Source organism: Lampetra fluviatilis, chromosome 21 (genome assembly GCF_964198595.1).
Source record: "Lampetra fluviatilis chromosome 21, kcLamFluv1.1, whole genome shotgun sequence".
Lineage (NCBI taxonomy): Eukaryota > Metazoa > Chordata > Hyperoartia > Petromyzontiformes > Petromyzontidae > Lampetra > Lampetra fluviatilis.
Genome location: NC_136295.1, coordinates 12299642 through 12313832, shown reverse-complemented (window position 1 = coordinate 12313832; position 14191 = coordinate 12299642).

Genomic DNA, 14191 nt, shown 5'->3' with positions numbered 1-14191 from the left:
CACTGGAGGTCACAATTCTGGCAACTGCCTGATGCTGCTGATTATAACTCTCAGCGAAACGTCGTGCCCAATTGTTCAATGTTGTGGATTGCTCTACGACACAGTGGTGTGCTGAAGCAGAAAAACATTGGCACATTTGTTCACGTGACAATTCTATTAAATGGCTGTGTCGAGTGGAGGAGGGTCTACCACGTGGATTTTGTTCATGTGATCTAACCCAAAAATCAATTACGAATCACAATATTGATCGTGAAAATCTACTGTGCATTAAATAGATATGTTTGTCACAACGTATAGAGGCAGATGTTCACAACTCACTGCAGTTCTGCTCGTCGCTGTAGTCTCCACAGTCGTCAGCTCCATCGCACACGAACGAGGGGGAGGTGCAGGCCCCGTTGCCGCACTGGAAGGAGTCGGGTGGACAATCGGTGCAGCGGCTTTCGTCCGAGCCGTCTGGGCAGTCCGTGTCTCCATCACAGCGGTAGAGAGATGGGATGCACAGGCCGCCTGATCTGCAGCTGAACTCCCCCAGCACGCAGCCTGTCCAGAAAAACGTGAATGAATGTAGGTCCACTTGTGCAAGCGATGTCGTGATTGTTCACAACAACTCTAGTGCAGCTGCTGCCGCGATGGCAGTCGTGCGCAAGCACGGACAGCAAACGCTCGCCACATTGGTGAATGACACTTCCGTAACCATCAATCAACTAAATAACGGTTCACGCTTCGGAATCAAGGCCTTTCTTTCACTCTCTTATGAAGAAGGGCCATTGCCTGATACGTCGCCTCATATCCGTTCATTTTATTGACAAACGTGCAGAGTTTTAGCTTTGCAGAGTATTACAGAGCTTCAGTAAGACAACGGTTTGGGATGGAGCGGTGGCGCAGTGGTTAACGCACTGAAATATAAAACCGGCAAACCTGAGTTCAATTCCCATCCATGGCCAGTTAACATGAAGGGAGCACGACATCTGAGCAGGCCTCAGGCCTTCTCTTCACCGACCCACACTCAACGGCGAGTTCAGGTTTCAGCCCAACGATCTCCATCAACACGGTGCATGGACAAGTATTCATCCAGCAGTGAAGTAGCACTGGGCTGTAATTTATTTCCCATCAATAATTGCTGAGAATACGACGTGCAACGCAATCGTTTTGCATGGCCCAACATAAGCACGCGAAGATTGACAACTCACTGCAGTTCTGCTCGTCGCTGTAGTCTCCACAGTCGTCAGCTCCATCGCACACGAACGAGGGGGAGGTGCAGGCCCCGTTGCCGCACTGGAAGGAGTCGGGTGGACAATCGGTGCAGCGGCTCTCGTCCGAGCCGTCCGGGCAGTCCGTGTCTCCGTCGCAGACGTAGAGAGATGGGATGCACTGGCCTCCTGATCTGCAGCTGAACTCCCCCAGCACGCAGCCTGTCCAGAAAGAAAGTTGTTAGCTTGAGTACCTACATCCAGATTAATTTCTGTCAGACTTGGCAGCACCCACAGTGTTAATGATTCCCTGAATTTAAAATTAATGAGAAAAATCCAGAAATTGAGCCTAGATACAAAACATGAGAGGTTCCATAATTTTTGTTTTGGATTGATCCGAAAAGTGATGTTGCAAAAATAAACAAATGCAAAAGTGCAGCACTCACTGCAGTTCTGCTCGTCGCTGTAGTCTCCACAGTCGTCAGCTCCATCGCACACAAACGAGGGGGAGGTGCAGGCCCCGTTGCCGCACTGGAAGGAGTCGGATGGACAATCAGTGCAGCGGCTCTCGTCCGAGCCGTCCGGGCAGTCCGTGTCTCCATCACAGCGGTAGAGAGATGGGATGCACAGGCCGCCTGATCTGCAGCTGAACTCCCCCAGCACGCAGCCTGTCCAGAAAAAGGTGGATGAACGTAGGTCCACTTGTGCAAGCGATGTCGTGATTGTTCACAACAACTCTAGTGCAGCTGCTGCCACGATGGCAGTCGTGCGCAAGCACGGACAGCAAACGCTCGCCACATTGGTGAATGACACTTCCGTAACCATCAATCAACTAAATAACGGTTCACGCTTCGGAATCAAGGCCTTTCTTTCACTCTGTTATGAAGAAGGGCCATTGCCTGATACGTCGCCTCATATCCGTTCATTTTATTGACAAACGTGCAGAGTTTTAGCTTTGCAGAGTATTACAGAGCTTCAGTAAGACAACGGTTTGGGATGGAGCGGTGGCGCAGTGGTTAACGCACTGAAATATAAAACCGGCAAACCTGAGTTCAATTCCCATCCATGGCCAGTTAACATGAAGGGAGCACGACATCTGAGCAGGCCTCAGGCCTTCTCTTCACCGACCCACACTCAACGGCGAGTTCAGGTTTCAGCCCAACGATCTCCATCAACACGGTGCATGGACAAGTATTCATCCAGCAGTGAAGTAGCACTGGGCTGTAATTTATTTCCCATCAATAATTGCTGAGAATACGACGTGCAACGCAATCGTTTTGCATGGCCCAACATAAGCACGCGAAGATTGACAACTCACTGCAGTTCTGCTCGTCGCTGTAGTCTCCACAGTCGTCAGCTCCATCGCACACGAACGAGGGGGAGGTGCAGGCCCCGTTGCCGCACTGGAAGGAGTCGGGTGGACAATCGGTGCAGTGGCTCTCGTCCGAGCCGTCCGGGCAGTCCGTGTCTCCGTCGCAGACGTAGAGAGATGGGATGCACAGGCCTCCTGATCTGCAGCTGAACTCTCCCAACACGCAGCCTGTCCAGAAAAACGTGAATGAACGTAGGTCCACTTGTGCAAGCGATGTCGTGATTGTTCACAACAACTCTAGAGCAGCTGCTGCCGCGATGGCAGTCGTGCGCAAGCACGGACAGCAAACGCTCACCACATTGGTGAATGACACTTCCGTAAACATCAATCAACTAAATAATGGTTCGCTCTTCGGAATCAAGGCCCTTCTTTCATTCTCTTATGAAGAAGGGCTATTGCCTGATACGTCGCCTCATATCCATTCATTTTATTGACAAACGTGCAGAGTTTTAGCTTTGCAGAGTATTACAGAGCTTCAGTACGACAACGGTTTGGGATGGAGCGGTGGCGCAGTGGTTAACGCACTGAAATATAAAACCGGCAAACCTGAGTTCAATTCCCATCCATGGCCAGTAAACATGAAGGGAGCACGACATCTGAGCAGGCCTCAGGCCTTCTCTTCACCGACCCACACTCAACGGCGAGTTCAGGTTTCAGCCCAACGATCTCCATCAACACGGTGCATGGACAAGTATTCATCCAGCAGTGAAGTAGCACTGGGCTGTAATTTATTTCCCATCAATAATTGCTGAGAATACGACGTGCAACGCAATCGTTTTGCATGGCCCAACATAAGTACGCGAATGTTCACAACTTACTGCAGTTCTGCTCGTCGCTGTAGTCTCCACAGTCGTCAGCTCCATCGCACACGAACGAGGGGGAGGTGCAGACCCCGTTGCCGCACTGGAAGGAGTCGGGTGGACAATCGGTGCAGCGGCCCTCGTCTGAGCCGTCTGGGCAGTCCGCGTCTCCGTCACAGCGGTAGAGAGACGGGATGCACTGGCCTCCTCCGCAGCTGAACTCCCCAATCACACAGCCTGCCCAGAAAGAAAGTTGTTAGCTTGAGTACCTACATCCAGATTAATTTCTGTCAGGCTTGGCAGCACCCACAGTGTTAAAGATTCCCTGAATTTAAAATTAATGAGAAAAATCCAGAAATTGAGCCTAGATACAAAACATGAGAGGTTCCATAATTTTGTTTTGGATTGATCCGAAAAGTGATGTTGCAAAAATAAACAAATGCAAAAGTGCAGCACTCACTGCAGTTCTGCTCGTCGCTGTAGTCTCCACAGTCGTCAGCTCCATCGCACACAAACGAGGGGGAGGTGCAGGCCCCGTTGCCGCACTGGAAGGAGTCGGATGGACAATCAGTGCAGCGGCTCTCGTCCGAGCCGTCCGGGCAGTCCGTGTCTCCATCACAGCGGTAGAGAGATGGGATGCACAGGCCGCCTGATCTGCAGCTGAACTCCCCCAGCACGCAGCCTGTCCAGAAAAAGGTGGATGAACGTAGGTCCACTTGTGCAAGCGATGTCGTGATTGTTCACAACAACTCTAGTGCAGCTGCTGCCGCGATGGCAGTCGTGCGCAAGCACGGACAGCAAACGCTCGCCACATTGGTGAATGACACTTCCGTAACCATCAATCAACTAAATAACGGTTCACGCTTCGGAATCAAGGCCTTTCTTTCACTCTCTTATGAAGAAGGGCCATTGCCTGATACGTCGCCTCATATCCGTTCATTTTATTGACAAACGTGCAGAGTTTTAGCTTTGCAGAGTATTACAGAGCTTCAGTAAGACAACGGTTTGGGATGGAGCGGTGGCGCAGTGGTTAACGCACTGAAATATAAAACCGGCAAACCTGAGTTCAATTCCCATCCATGGCCAGTTAACATGAAGGGAGCACGACATCTGAGCAGGCCTCAGGCCTTCTCTTCACCGACCCACACTCAACGGCGAGTTCAGGTTTCAGCCCAACGATCTCCATCAACACGGTGCATGGACAAGTATTCATCCAGCAGTGAAGTAGCACTGGGCTGTAATTTATTTCGCATCAATAATTGCTGAGAATACGACGTGCAACGCAATCGTTTTGCGTGGCCCAACATAAGGACGCGAAGATTGACAACTCACTGCAGTTCTGCTCGTCGCTGTAGTCTCCACAGTCGTCAGCTCCATCGCACACGAACGAGGGGGAGGTGCAGGCCCCGTTGCCGCACTGGAAGGAGTCGGGTGGACAATCGGTGCAGCGGCTCTCGTCCGAGCCGTCCGGGCAGTCCGTGTCTCCGTCGCAGACGTAGAGAGATGGGATGCACTGGCCTCCTGATCTGCAGCTGAACTCCCCCAGCACGCAGCCTGTCCAGAAAGAAAGTTGTTAGCTTGAGTACCTACATCCAGATTAATTTCTGTCAGACTTGGCAGCACCCACAGTGTTAATGATTCCCTGAATTTAAAATTAATGAGAAAAATCCAGAAATTGAGCCTAGATACAAAACATGAGAGGTTCCATAATTTTTGTATTGGATTGATCCGAAAAGTGACGTTGCAAAAGAAACAAATGCAAAAGTGCAGCACTCACTGCAGTTCTGCTCGTCGCTGTAGTCTCCACAGTCGTCAGCTCCATCGCACACGAACGAGGGGGAGGTGCAGGCCCCGTTGCCGCACTGGAAGGAGTCGGGTGGACAATCGGTGCAGCGGCTCTCGTCCGAGCCGTCCGGGCAGTCCGTGTCTCCGTCGCAGACGTAGAGAGATGGGATGCACAGACCTCCTGATCTGCAGCTGAACTCTCCCAACACGCAGCCTGTCCAGAAAAACGTGAATGAACGTAGGTCCACTTGTGCAAGCGATGTCGTGATTGTTCACAACAACTCTAGAGCAACTACTGCCGCGATGGCAGTCGTGCGCAAGCACGGACAGCAAACGCTCACCACATTGGTGAATGACACTTCCGTAAACATCAATCAACTAAATAATGGTTCGCTCTTCGGAATCAAGGCCCTTCTTTCATTCTCTTATGAAGAAGGGCCATTGCCTGATACGTCGCCTCATATCCATTCATTTTATTGACTAACGTGCAGAGTTTTAGCTTTGCAGAGTATTACAGAGCTTCAGTAAGACAACGGTTTGGGAGTGGAGCGGTGGCGCAGTGGTTAGCGCACTGAAATATAAAACCGGCAAACCTGAGCTCAATTCCGATCCATGGCCAGTTAACATGAAGGGAGCACGACATCTGAGCAGGCCTTAGGCCTTCTCTTCAACGACCCACACTCAACAGTGAGTTCAGGTCTCAGCCAAACGATCTCCATCAACATGGCGCGTGGACAAGTATTCATCCAGCAGTGAAGTAGCGCAGGGCTGTAATTTATTTCCCATCAATAATTGCTGAGAATATGACGTGCAACGCAATCGTTTTGCGTGGCCCAGCGTAAGCACGCGAAGGTTGACAACTCACTGCAGTTCTGCTCGTCGCTGTAGTCTCCACAGTCGTCAGCTCCATCGCACACGAACGCGGGGGAGGTGCAGGCCCCGTTGCCACACTGGAAGGAGTCGGGTGGACAATCGGTACAGCGGCCCTCGTCCGAGCCGTCTAGGCAGTCCGCGTCTCCGTCACAGCGGTAGAGAGATGGGATGCACTGGCCTCCTCCACAGCTGAACTCCCCAATCACACAGCCTGTCCAGAAAACACACGGCTGAATGTAATCCTGCTCACGTATGTGATTTCAAAATGACAAAAAAAATTCGACTATCCATGGCAGTATGTTCCTGGTTTCAGGTTTACTATGCGTGTACAAAATAGATATTTCGCATGCGCTGGTTAATTCATGAGATGAGCTGCTTCTCATTCATCGAGGGCCAGCAACTTGGTGCCATTGTGACCGCACACGACGGCGAGTCGAGCGATCACGTGCGAAAGGAGAAGAAACGAACGCAGAGGTGCAGCACTCACTGCAGTTCTGCTCGTCGCTGTAGTCCCCGCAGTCGTCGGCTCCGTCGCACACGAACGAGGGGGAGGTGCAGGCCCCGTTGCCGCAGGTGAACGAGTCGCGTGGACACTGCGCGCAGATCTCGTCCGAGCCGTCCGGGCAGTCCGTGTCTCCGTCGCAAACGTAGAGACTTGGGATGCACAGGCCTCCTGCTCCTCCGCAGGAGAACTCCCCCAGCACGCAGCCTGGAAGAGATACAAACAAAAGAGCTGATACATTTTCCACGACGCCTTCACTGGTCGTACCGTGTGTCGTTTCACCTGCCAGGGAGTTTCTTCTGGAACTGAACATCGCTCTGAATTGTCATGATATAGAATTCAGTTCCTGATCAAGCTCCCAGCAAGTGGAGCGAAACGTCGGACATAAAGCCGGACAGCACGCGCTAGAACTGGGCATACGGAGCACCTTCAAAACATCTCCAGAGTAGTTAACGAAAAGGCAACGATATATATCATGTGACGCTACAAAACTCTATTGTTAATCTCGGCAGCATGTGGATGAACGTGGAGAATCGGTCGTTTTTAATTGTTTCTTAAAGTAATCCGTTGAGCTCACGGAATTTCCCCATCACAAGTCTGTCACCCTCGACGAGTGAAGGGCGGCGAATGACGAAGCCAGCGTGCACGTAAATATATTTTCGCTTTATTTAATTTTTTACCAACGCGGTTCATCCTCAACCCACCTGGTCATGGTTGAGGATTAACACATGGATAATCAAGAGTGTACAGACCACGTAAGATGTAACCAAAAAACGATCACAGCGTGATTATTTATACCGCTAAAGCCTCGCATGCAGTGCATCTGGAAGCGCCAGAAGTGGAGGGGTGGCATTTGAGGTCATTGCTCGGTAAGGGGAGTGATTGCGGACCAAGCAGGTTGTTTTTGTCGTCGTTGTTGTTGTTCAAAACGACGACCTCTGTGAAACCGTTTGGCCCAACCTAAGGGACTCTGCGTTTCAGCAACTCACTGCAGTTCTGCTCGTCGCTGTAGTCCCCGCAGTCGTCAGCTCCGTCGCACACGAACGAGGGGGAGATGCAGACGCCGTTTCCGCAGGTGAACGAGTCGCGTGGACACTGCGCGCAGATCTCGTCCGAGCCGTCTAGGCAGTCCGCGTCTCCGTCACAGCGGTAGAGAGATGGAATGCAATGGCCTCCTCCGCAGCTGAACTCCCCAATCACACAGCCTGCCCAGAAAACACACGGCATGAATGTAGCCCTGCTGACTATGTGATTTAAAAATAACAATCAATTTTCTATTTTCCGTGGCGGCATGATCCAGCTTGCGGATTAACCGTGCTTGTAAAAAATACATTTATTCCACACGCGCTCGTTCATTCGTGAGCTGCTCCTCACTCGTCGTGGGCCGGTGACCAGGTGCCATTCTGACCGCACACGACGGCGAGTCGAGCGATTATTCCAAGAAGAAGAAGAAACGAACGCAGAGGTGCAGCACTCACTGCAGTTCTGCTCGTCGCTGTAGTCCCCGCAGTCGTCAGCTCCATCGCACACGAACGAGGGGGAGGTGCAGGCCCCGTTGCCGCAGGTGAACGAGTCGCGTGGACACTGCGCGCAGATCTCGTCCGAGCCGTCCGGGCAGTCCGTGTCTCCGTCGCAAACGTAGAGACTTGGGATGCACAGGCCCCCTGCTCCTCCGCAGGTGAACTCCCCCAGCACGCAGCCTGCGGAAACGTGCGGTTAAGGGGAGCGCCTGATTTTGCGCGTAATAGAAATTTACTTTTGATCACAATTGTATGACCACAGGCCCAACTGCGTTAAACACCAAGCGACCGGCAACTAGCAGCGCTGTCCTAGGTGGCTCAGAGGTCGAGCAAGCGAAAAAGGTCGCGAGTTCAAATTCTGGTTGGGAATTGGCTCAGCCCATCATCCCTCCGGGGTCTATAAAATGTGTACCACTTTGTGGGTAAGTCAACAGTGGTTGTCGTATCGAGAGGCTGTCATAGTCTATAAAAACTAAACGGCTAAAACTACATATTGTTAATTTTACCAGGTCAGGCCCACTAAGCTATATAGCTCTGTTTCAGAAGCGACCTGGCCACAAATGATATCTCAACGAAGTGGGCTTATAATGTAGAAATTTATAGCAGCCAAATACTCTAAACGCGTGACGTCGATCCTAAATGTGGAGGGGGAAACCGGTAGAATCGGAGAAAAATCCACGCGACCACGGGGAGAGAGACACGCAAACTCCAGGCGTCAGGGTCGGGATTGAACTCACGACCTCCTGTACACCAGGCGAGGTAGTGAACATCTCCTAGCCACCGTGGTGCCCAATACTGGCTCAGGGCTCTAAAAGAGAGATGGGCACTGCCTAAATGTACTTTGGAATCCAAAGTGGAGCAGTACGAGAGAAGAAACAGAAGATACGTGTTGTGACCTGCAGTGTCGTGAGTGGGTGAATGCGTTAGTGGGTGGGTTGGTGGGAGAGTATGTAATTGGTTGGGTTAGTGGGTGAGTGAGTTGGCGAGTGAGGGTTTGAGTGAGTGGGCGAGTCTGCTGTCGTGACCCGGCGGTTGAACACAGAGTGGTGGGTGAGACAAAGCAGCCGGTCCGGTTGACCGTGTCCTCAGCACGAGCGGGGGAAGGGTGAAGTTGCACAGGAACAGCAAACGTGGCAGTGACTGCCATTGTGTCGGGAACGCGTTACAACAACAACGACTTAGAATGAGATCTTTGTTCTGGCAGCAGCGTACGCGTTGTTAAACTTCTATCGCAAGTCGCAACGCGCGTAGCCAACCGTGCTCATCGGAGGTGCAGGGTAAGGACAACACACAAAGCGCCAAGAACAGTTGTAAAGACACGCAGAAGTGCAGGGGGGCCCAGGGGCTTCCTAATGTCAGACGGAAGAACGAGAAAGCACGTGACGGCGCTCACTGCAGTTCCTCTCATCGCTGTCGTCTCCGCAGTCGTCGACCCCGTCGCACGCGAACGCCGAGGAGGTGCACACCGCGTTGGCGCAGGCGAACGCGCCGGGCGCACACTCGGCGCAGTCCCGCTCGTCCGAGCCGTCGACGCAGTCCGCGTGCCCGTCGCAGCGCTCGCGCGACGGGACGCACTGCCCGCCGCCGCCTCCTCCGCAGCGGAACTCGTCCGCTCCACAGCCTCGTCATGGGGAAATGACAAAAAAAACACCTTGCGTTTAACACGGAGAGAGACGGCGCTCGGATGTTGACTGCGACGTGAATGGGCTCGATCCGTCAAGGATCTGCCTGGGTCGGCGACCCGCAAAGAACTGGGCCCGTACCCGGCACGGCGCGTCCGGTGCACCGCCTCTCGACATGTCTGCTGCCACGAATGGTCGCGTGTCACCACCTACTGCAAATCTGACTTCGAACCCAGGAAAATATGCAGGGAGAAATCGAACCTTGTATTTTGCCAGGTGTGTTGCTTTGTTGGGAGACTGGTGTCCCTGAATCCAATGTCTTGAATTGAGTCAAGGACCAGATTTCAAAATAAAACTCCAGAGCATCCCTAGTAAAGACAGGAAGCACAGAGCTCTCCTCTATATGCCCCGACATTTCTATCCCTTCATCTGTTGTCATCTCCCAAAAAAGGAGTCAAAGTGATTTTGCGCTCAAATGAGCAGCAATTGAGATGGTGCTCAACTCGCACGTTTACAGGCCTGAGCTGGTGGTGGAAATTCCACGTTCCTATGGCGGGGGGGGGGGATGAAATTTCTTTCCAGCTCAGACCCCGCCTGCTCGCCCTTCGCCACATATATAACCTCTTGTTGTAACAGCTCTCTCACTGGTTTCAGCAGTTCTACTGCTGGATTATTGTTTCTGCCTGAGGACGACCACTTCTGTTGCGATCGAAATGTCGTGATATAGTATTTATTTATTTTATTTTTCTACTTACGTGACTTTACCGAAAAAACCAAAGAGTATGGATTTCTGCAGTCACGAAAACTTCAAATCAACATGAATATAAATTTCTCTTCGGCCCCCCCACACAACGCCCCCCCCCCCTCCTCGCCCCCCCCACCCCCCGCCACGTAAAGGGGGGGGGGGTGTAGAGGAGTTCGACGGCACCGAGACTCACTGCAGTTGGCCTCGTCGCTGCGGTCGCCGCAGTCGTCGACGCCGTTGCACGCGAGCGACGCGGGGAGGCAGGAGCCGTTCGTGCAGGCGACGGTGCCACGCGGGCACGGGCAGCCCAGCTCGTCCGAGGCGTCCGCGCAGTCCGCGACGCCGTCGCAGCGCCTCTCTGCCGGCCAGCACTCCGACGACGAGCATCGGAACACGTCCCCCGTGCAGTCTGCGCGCGTACAAGGACAGAGATTGCCCTCCTACCATGTCGTCTTCTCCGTCAAGGAGCGTAGACCAACATCACGTGGACTCCGGTCATCCTCGCGGCAGCAGCAGCAGCAGCGGATTTTGGCTAGCCGTCGCACGCGCTTTCGGATGCGCTTCTGCAGCCATCTGGAACGCTCTTCCTTCCGATATTAGGAAGCCGCTGGAGCTGTGCGCTTTTACATCATCTCGATTGAAAACTTATTCCTTTAGAACTGCCTTTTGTGTTTAGTTTCTCGTCCTTCCCTCGCACCTCCAATTCACACGGTTGGTTACGTACGGTGCGAAAGAAGTTTAACATACACACATTACAGACTGTTGGGGCAAACGCTGTTAGCGAGCACCTATTAAACACGGTACGCGAGAGGGTGGGTAGCCGGCATTACGTCCAGCCGCCAATGTCTCACCAATGGTGGTGTTTACACATCGCAACTAGGTGGTCATTTGAGGCTGAGTAAACCTGGGTTGGGGCATCATCGGTTTAGATATTCGTCACTGCTGTTGGCCATGAGCTTGACTCAAACTCGGATCTAGTCGACGACGGACCGTGGAGTTTTAGTCGAGTCTTGGTCGCACAACAGAATCAAAATCGTTATTTGGACCGGTGGAATCCGATGAGCTATGAAGCTCTTTATCACAAATGTCCAGCAGACGAGTGCTAATGCAGCAGTCGGGCTGTGGGCCAAGCTCTGCGGTCCTTTAAATGATAAGATGTTTTCAGCCAGCTGATCAGTGCCGGATTATCCTAGTAGCAAAAGTAGCTACATATACTACGGGCCCCGCACTTTTCAAGGGCCACGTGCTAAATGCTTTTAAGCTATCAATTCCGGTTAAGTGATTCTGCACTTGCTCTATTACTATAGTACTATACTGCCTTCAACTTTTATGAACGACTGGATGTTTAAGGTTAGCGATTTGTCGTATTATCTGGCTGTATATCAAATGAAAAAATTACAATTACTTGACGATGCAAGTTAAAAAGGTGTTTTAATATTTACGTGGTTTTTCTTTTTTATTTAGGGCCCCTTTATAACATCATGTTACGGCCCCGCACTAGCTTAATCCGGCACTGCAACTATTGAGTGTTTATACACGTGGGTAGAAACTGGAGCACCCGGAGACAATCCACGTGCGCTGACACAATCGTATTTGTCCCGTGGTTAGACGCTCGCTACATGTGCCGATTTGATTGTTTGTGGCCGTGCCGGGTAGGTGGAGGGTATTACCAACAATAAATGTGACCAGATCATTCCGTGGCCAAACCCCCCAAAAATCGCAGTATTGGCTGCTCACCTCAACGTTGAAAAAATATGCCAATTACAAACTGAGTAACTTGCAGAAAAGGTTTTGTTGGGTTTCTTTCACTTTCCTTTATTCCATCGGTGGGGGGGCTACCCCCCTCCCCAAGCCCCCCACCCCTCGCCCCGAACAGCGCTCCGCCTGCGGCGGTCTCATCACGACGTCGCACTCGCCCACTTACTGCAGCGCGCTTCGTCGGAGGAATCGGCGCAATCCGGCATGCCGTTGCACACCAACTTGGGGTGTAAGCACGTCGCGTTCACGTGGCCGGGCGAGCAGCTGAACGAGCTGTTGGAGGTGCAGGGACACGACGCCTCGTCCGACGAGTCCGTGCAATCGTATTCCCCATCGCACTGCGCCGTGAGCGGGACGCACACGAGGTCCGAGCACTCGAACCTGTCGGGTGCGCAGGCTGCAGGGGAGGAGGAGGAGGAGGGGGGAGGAGGAGAGAGACGGAACGGCGACGTCTTCCGTGAACCGCTCTGCCTGCGTCCTAGCAGCGAGCGAGCAGTGGCAGCGACACGGAGATTTGAGGCGGCATGTTCAGGATGGTGACAAACCGCGCGGTTCAGTGCGGCCGTGACGGATCGCTGAGCGGATGGAGTCCAGTCTGTCTCTACAGCTCGCAACCGGTTGCACAGCCGCCCAAAATCGGTTAAATGTTGTGGATGTACTCTCCTACACACCAGTGGGCTGAAGTTGTATACTACACTATACACTACACTATACACTACACTACTGAACACTACACTTTACACTACACACTACACTACTGAACACTACACTATACACTATATTAGTAACTAATTGGCGCGTTTTGTTTACGTGACATACCTTGCTGGCTGTGTCGGGTGGTGGAGGGTTACGACACATTTATACTTACGCGATCTAACCCAAAAACCTTCATTATGAATCTAAACACCTGTTTTATAGCCAGATCGGGTAAAACCTATTCTAAATTTCACTTCTTTTTTTAGATCACGTTTATCTTTTTTCCACAACTTCACGCCATCGACGCTGCATCGTGAAACACAAACCCCGTTCAAATCCCCACCGGCAAAGCAACGCGGCCCTCCTCCGTGTTCGAGAAGGACGCGCGGACGTGGATACTGCAGAGCTACTGTTAGAATCCCTGCACAAAAGGCCAAAAGACAGCGAGACGACTTAACCTGACGTGGCTGACTCAGGAGGCGACGCGAGGCCTCCGTTTGGTGACCCACTTCTGGGAGAGGCCACGTGGGGTGGATGACGGAGAAAGGGGAGGCAGAGAGGCCTCGGAGGGGATTGGCGAGAGACGGAGGACTGAAGGGGGATTGTTGGAGAGACACAAACGCAGCGGGCGGGGAACGAAGGTCGACTGACAGGGGAGCGGTTGAGAACCGCTGGAGAACGGGGGGTGGGGGGGCTTCAGGATTGTCTGTGACAAGTCAGTCGGGGAACCTTCGATAAATAGGGGGGCTCGAGGGATATAAATAGGGGAAGCGCAAGGGGGGGGGACGCTTGAAGAGACGACTGAACTATGCTCGAGGACAGTGTTCCTGTCAACTATAAAGACTCTTGATAATTAATAATTGAATGGCGCGTACCGGTCGTCATTACACCTACAAGTGCCCTGTGGGGAGCAGCACTTACTGACGCGCTCTGCCACAGCGGCTAATGTTTGTCACGTGAAAGTCGTGCCAAGATTTGCTTTTGTTCTCCGAGCTGGGGACTCGCCAACTGAAGCGAGAATCAAACTTGATGGGGTGCTTTTGTTCAGTAACCGGGGATCAGCCTGGGACCACTAACGCCTCTGCACTCGACAGCCAAGTTCGCTCCCAGTCATCTTCCAGTATTCCAGACCAGAATCTGAGCCCGGCCGCCAACGACTGCACCACATTTGTCTCCGCGCTTAATTGTCGAACTGTGAAATAAATAAATAAGCCGTGAGTTTGCCCGTCATGCGCCGAACATTCCCGACGCAACACAGCTGATGGGAAAGTGCTGTGCCCCCCGCTCCCCCCCCCCCCATCATGTGAACCACAATGCACTTGGAAGCG